At 33.2% G+C, this 7,088-nt stretch overlaps 2 non-coding genes across 2 annotated transcripts; both read left to right on the top strand.

Annotated features, from left to right (window-relative positions):
- The first annotated feature begins 1,206 nt into the window (after positions 1-1,206).
- Positions 1,207-1,280, top strand: TRNAP-UGG (transfer RNA proline (anticodon UGG)). The gene has a single exon. It is a non-coding gene; the product is annotated as a tRNA-Pro (tRNA).
- A 159-nt stretch (positions 1,281-1,439) lies between these two features.
- Positions 1,440-1,513, top strand: TRNAW-CCA (transfer RNA tryptophan (anticodon CCA)). Its single transcript has one exon. It is a non-coding gene; the product is annotated as a tRNA-Trp (tRNA).
- The last annotated feature ends 5,575 nt before the right edge of the window (positions 1,514-7,088 follow it).

Below are 7,088 nucleotides of genomic sequence, written 5' to 3'. Positions count from 1 at the left end.
TTGTCCCTTTCCTTGAAAGGGTAAGATATAGATACTCAGCTCGATCTATTTCTTTATCTCCCCATGAACCGTATGCTTGTAACAATAGGGACAGAATTTTTTCAATTCTAATCGATTGGGTGTATTGTGCCGGTTCTTTTGAGTAATATATCTGGAAATTCCCGTTGATACCTTATTAACACTGTTTCGAACACAATCGGTACATTCCAAAATCACCGTTACTCGTACGTCTTTACCCTTGGCCATGAACCCACCTTGGATTTTTTATTTACTCAACTCGTCTATTTTCGATTCAATATTAAGAAGAAAGGAAGGAAAAAAAATAGAAGTTACTAACTCGAAATCCAATTATAAAAACTATAGTAAATGAAAGTCATAGTAAATAATAAGGAATATAAAAATTTCTAAACTCTATTTCAAATCGAAGTACAGTATTTTAGTTTTCAGTTAAATATCTTGTAATACTTTTTCCTTCGACGCGTATTTTCTATTCTTATTCTAAACCCATTTTTCTATTATTAATATTCATTTTATAATTCGAACTTGAACCCAGGTCTCGCAGATGTTGAATCGAATCCACTTTTATTTTTTCTCTTTCCTCCCTTATTCTAAAAAGGGAAAAAAGAGAAAAGAGGAGAAGAGGGGTTAGTCACAGATATTTGATTGTATCTTTAATCTTCTTCATCCCCTTCCCATGTCAATAACTAGAATGAAAAAAAGGGGAATGTCAATGCATCCGGAAAAAAACGATTAATCTCTATCAATAGACCTGCCAAAGCCCCGAACCATAGTGTACTTAGTACTGGTGCCACGGAGAGATATGTTTTAAAATCTCGCATTGAAAACCCTCCCTTGTTTATTTATTGTAATACAGATAATGCATATATGATCAGAGGCATATGTAGTTAAGGACCGGTTATAATTGTACACATAGTCTTTAAGTTAAATTGAGTTATACAATGATCCGGTAAATAAGATTTTACCCTTTCTTAGAATCTTAAATTAAAACCAAAAAAACCTCTTACCAAGCATTTCCGAAAAATACTCATTTATTTTTATTATATATAATAAATATTATTATGTTAAACATATCTTAAATGAGACCAAAAAGACAAAATGGGCAGAAAATTGTGTAGATCAATCGACGAAATAATGATGTGGAAAACAAAACAGTAATTTTATACAATGAGACTGTAGAATAATGGAAGGGATGTGGCGCAGCTTGGTAGCGCGTTTGTTTTGGGTACAAAATGTCACGGGTTCAAATCCTGTCATCCCTACCTATTACTGCTCCTTTGAGCAGTAACGAGGGATCGACTGAGATCGATTCGAATTGGATATAATCTTTCATTTTTGTGTTTATGATACTATCCATACAAAAAGTATTGGGGTTATAAAAAAATCCTTTTCTTTACAGCCTTGTCTGTTCGGATAAAAAAGCGCTCTTAGTTCAGTTCGGTAGAACGTGGGTCTCCAAAACCCGATGTCGTAGGTTCAAATCCTACAGAGCGTGGTTTTTTTATTCTTAGATCTGAACTAGACTCAGTAACAACTTGGACATCAATTAGGAATTTGACCCCCTATGGATTAAATAAAAGGAAAGGAGGAGGTCAATCAAAAAAAGATATATTAATTAATCAAAGGTCCAACTGATCATCACACCTGTATTGTAAATATGCAGTTACGAATAATCCAGCCAAAGTAATAGGAATTAGACCTAACACGATTCCAAATAGAAAAACTTCAATCATTTCAATTTATTTGAAAGAAAAAAAAAGAAGTAATATCTATACCTAAATATTAATCCGAATTGACATGAATCTCAATGATTGGGAATTGACAATTGAGGCAGTAAGTGTAACTATAGAATGTGCAAAATTGGTTTCTTTTTATGAATCGTTCATTTCAAATATTAATTTTAAATAAGTCGTATTTTGTTCAAACCAATAAATAGAGCTGAGGTTATAGTTAAAGCTGCTAGTAGAAAACCAAAATAACTTGTTATAGTAAGCATGAAGGGGCTAAATGAAATTTGTTTTTTATACATATGTTTATAAAGCACTTACCTAAGTTTCAATTTTTGCCAATAGGATACACAAAAATATCAATTGAAAGAATAAGTTCAATTGAAAATTTGTTATTCATCTATCATTATATACGGCGCTAATAAAGATAAAGTATAAAGTAAGAGGTATATAAAATCGATTTATCGTCTGTAACATCTACCTATTCTGCGATTTCAACCAACCCACTCATTGAGTAACTCTTAGGTAAACTAATAAAAAGAACCGGCTCATGTAACTTCATTCAAAAATGAAACTCTTTTTGAATTATTATGGAATAAAATTCAAAAATTATTTCTATTTTGATCATTTCTTCTATTTTTAAATTTATCGAATCTATTCTTGATTTTAGAGCAAAGAATAAGCATATAAACTAAACCTTTTGACTTTGCTTTAAGTTTAACTCATTAGATTTGGTAATAGGTTCATTCACATAATATCTTGAACAACTGAGAATAAAAATGTTATTACCGAATCACTCAAAAAAATATTTTTTTGATTCAACTAAGTTTTAAAACTAATCATTTTTATTTTTTTTTATAAGTTCCACATTTTATCTTTCCATATTCTAAAGCATCATCCTTGTAACTAAATCCTTCGACTTTGATCGAATATAAGAAAGCATTACAATTCTTTCTCTAAAATAAAAAATTTCTTCTACAACTACGAAAAGGGAATTTTTAGATCTCACATCTACTTACAAAAAAAATAAAAGTGTGGGAATGTAATAATCTCTTTTATTGGAAGAATTTTCTATTGAATGAGGCATCATTTTACATCAACTAAAGAAAAAGTAAAGCAAAAACAAAAAAGAAATTATTTAACACTTCCTTTCGATACTGATTAAAATTGCGTTGCTGTGTCAGAAGAAGGATAGTTATACTGATTCGGTATACTCTAAAGACGCCTTCGGTACAATATTGACGATCTCACAAAAAATTTTCAGTGAATTGACATTTACTGATCTCATTTTTTACGGAATCGATCCCCTTTGACTGTACAAGAATATGTGGAGCTCAGCATGTCTGGAAGCACAGGAGAACGTTCTTTTGCTGATATTATTACCAGTATTCGATACTGGGTCATTCATAGCATTACAATACCTTGCCTATTCATTGCTGGTTGGCTATTTGTCAGCACCGGTTTAGCTTATGATGTGTTTGGAAGCCCTCGGCCAAACGAGTATTTCACAGAAAGCCGGCAGGGAATTCCATTAATAACTGGCCGTTTTGATCCTTTGGAACAACTTGATGAATTTAGTAGATCTTTTTAGGAGGCCCTAATGACTATAGATCGAACCTATCCAATTTTTACAGTACGATGGTTGGCTGTTCACGGCCTAGCTGTACCTACCGTCTTTTTTTTAGGATCAATTTCAGCAATGCAGTTCATCCAACAATAAAACTACATCCGAATTATAGAGCTATGACACAATCAAACCCGAACGAACAAAATGTTGAATTGAATCGTACCAGTCTATACTGGGGGTTATTACTCATTTTTGTACTTGCTGTTTTATTTTCCAATTATTTCTTCAATTAAGAAAAGGAAAGAGAATAAATAATCATTATAGGCATTCTCTTAACGCATTCGGAAGGATCTCATCTCATAATTATCCATGACTGTTTATGTCTCTAGCACGAACACTTGATGAAATGTGGAGGGAAGTGGGTTAAATGGCCGATACTACTGGAAGAATTCCTCTTTGGATAGTAGGTACTGTAACTGGTATTCTTGTGATCAGTTTAATAGGTGTTTTCTTTTATGGTTCATATTCCGGATTGGGTTCATCCCTGTAGTAATCGAATGAATTAAGTTGTAGACATGAAAGCGTAAGAACTTGGCGGGATTCCCTTCTTTCTTTGGCTAATTCGAAGGGGGAGGACCCGTTGAGTTCTTAAGAATCATACTTTTTTTCGTCTAAATGACAAAATAGATTTCCCTTTCTGCTGTTTCAAAAAACTTCATTTCTTTTTTTTTCTGATGATGTTTTTGAAAAATGAACTTCATTAAGTGATTCAGAACACTCGCCCCTTGACAGTATCTATCGGTACTTTCATTTCAAAGTTAGAAGAAAGAAGGAATCACTCAATTTCTTGGATGATAGAATATATATTTTTGTAGATTAGATATTTGCAAATACTTTCTATACTAATAGAACTTTATTCTATTTATTTTAATATCTCATCCAATTTGAAAATTTTTATAAAAAGTTCTATTTAATCAATAAAACCCCTCTTGTTTTTTTATTTATACATATGGAAAAATTGAAAGTAAGACTAGAAATCTTTGAAGAACAGGATCAAGAATCGTTACTCTTTTGACACAAAAAAGGGTTTAGAAAATTCCCTTTCTTGTGTCGAAGACTAGGAAGACGAATAATCTCTTCTAGAAGAGATTGTTTGTTTCCCATATATCCCTTCTATTACCCGATTACTTCTGTCAGGTATCTAATCCAATTGGATTCTATTTAGAATCTAAAACTATTGATCCATTTTATAACATTGAAATCGGGCAATAGTAACATAGCCCCATTGCCCCAATTTGACTAAAAAAATAAAGAAATAGGGTGAAAGTCAAATAGAATTCTTCAAAATCTACATACTATGACTAGCAATGCGGTAAAAGAAATTCCCAGCATCTCGTAGAAAAAGTATAAACAAGCAACCGCAAGTCTAGAAATTCATTTCGGCCAATTGAACCTTCTCGAACTGTTTCTTTTTAAGAACCAAAAAGATTTGTGCCAAAATAACAGATGCCAAGAAGAACAAAAGGCCTTGGACACGTAATGGATCTTGAAGTACTATTTCTGCATCTCCCTGACCAAATCCGCCCACATTGGGATTACTCGTTAATGGTTGATCCAATTTGATGTATTCGCCCTCTGAAACAAGAAGTTCTGGTCCTGGGGGGATAATATCAACCACTTGACGTCCATCCGTATCTGTTATGGTTATTTCATATCCCCCTTTTTCTTTTCGTATAATTTTGCTTACTATACCTGCTCCTGTAGCATTATAAACTGTATTGTTACTCTTGCTCCCGTCGGGATAAATCTGACCCCTTCCCCTGTTCCCGCCTACGTATATAGGATATTTTAAGAAGTGAACATCCTTCTTAGTAGCGGGGTCGGGGGAATGAATAGGAAAGGTTATTTCGCTATATTTCTGACCGGGGATAGGTCCTATCACAAGAATATTTTTTTTATTAGGGCGATAGCTCTGAAAAGACAAATTGCCTATCTTTTCTTTAATCTCGGGAGAAATACGATCGGGGGGAGCTAATTCAAACCCCTCCAGTAAAATAAGAACAGCCCCTACATTCAAACCCCCCTTTTTACCATTAGCAAGAACTTGTTTTAGTTGCTTATCATAAGGAATTCGAACAACTGCTTCAAATACAGTATCAGGAAGTACCGCCTGTGGAACCTCAATATCTACGGGCTTATTAGCTAAATGGCAATTGGCACATACAATACGCCCAGTTGCTTCGCGTGGATTTTCATAACCCTGTTGTGCGAAAATGGGATATGCATTTGAAACGGCTGTTCGAGTTATGATATATATCATGAGAGATACAGAAATAGATCGAGTAATCTGTTCCTTTATCCAAGAAAAAATATTTCTAGTTTCCATGGTCCAATCGTTGATCCCAAAATTTCTACAATAGACAATAAGTGGGGGTAAGTCGCTAGTATAGTTCCCTATCCACGATTCTGCTAGTTACTGGAATAAATTTAATGGAATAATATTTTACTGGAATATAATTATAGGATGAATCCCCCCAGATGGGTCGAAATAGAAAGCGTAAGTAGGACTTGCAATGTTTTGTTTATGTACAACTACAAAGTAACAAAGGTTCTGGTTGGATTAGATTTATATCAGTGGATCTTTTATCAGTCATTCATTGAATGATAAATAACCACAAGTGAAGGAGATACACGATTTAAATAACGGAAAATCCAATATTTAAAAATTGTATCAAGAATGACTGGAAAAGTGGAAACAAGACCAGATATAATTTGATCATTATGAACAAATCCAAGATCTTTGTAGACAGAGCCAACCATTAGTTCCCAACCATGAGGTGAATGGAATCCGATACATAAATCCGTTAATAAAAGAATAGAAAAAGCTTTGACTGTGTCGCTTAAGTTATATAGGAATTTCTGGGTCCAAGAGTTAAGAATAACAAGTTCTTCATTACCCAAAATAGAAAAACCGCTTAGAATAACAAAACAGATTATATTTGTCGAGAAGTGCAAAATCGTATGGATCCGACCCTCGTTGTATATGTTGATTAATTGGATCGCTTCTTTTTGGATTCGTATACGAAATTTTTGTAGATGTGTCTCCGAGTATTCCTCGATCAGTTCGTCTAAGACGAGGAGTTCCTCTAATTCTATGAATTTTTCTAGAATACTCTTTTCTTGAATATCATTCAAAAAAATTTCGGATTGCCCAGCATTCCACCAATTATTAACCCAAGATTCCAGACTTTTATTAAATGAGAGAGAAAGCCACCAGGGCAAAAATACTATAGATACAAGATATAAAAGGGGAGTGAATGCTTTCTTTTTTGTCATTTTTCATCTGTGAATTGTTAATCAACCCACCTCATTCATCGACTCTATGCAATCTAATATTTCTTTCACACATGAGTTCTATACAAAGTATGAAACCTATAAATCTATTTTCTTTGCGGTTATTGAATCTAGAAAGAATAGAGAAATCAATTAAGAATCCACTTTGAATGAAGAAATATTAAAAAATAACCTTTCCCGATATCTCAATCGGTCAACAAAACAAGTGTCTTTTTTCGATGAATGATCGAAAGAACCACTTTAATTTAAGTAATGAATATTAGTTAAATTTTGAGACGAAAGAACTCCTTTTCTCTCAAATATCAAAATATCCATCCAATATTTCAAAACAAATTTACTGATTACCCACAGTCAGGAATAAAATAATTGAGGGAAGGAGATTGCGATAATCAAAGTGGCAAAACAAGACAGAAATTGGCTAG

This window comes from Coffea arabica, chromosome 10e (genome assembly GCF_036785885.1).
Source record: "Coffea arabica cultivar ET-39 chromosome 10e, Coffea Arabica ET-39 HiFi, whole genome shotgun sequence".
Lineage (NCBI taxonomy): Eukaryota > Viridiplantae > Streptophyta > Magnoliopsida > Gentianales > Rubiaceae > Coffea > Coffea arabica.
The sequence above is the reverse complement of the archived record's forward strand: the minus strand, read 5'-3'. Positions and strand labels throughout refer to the sequence as shown.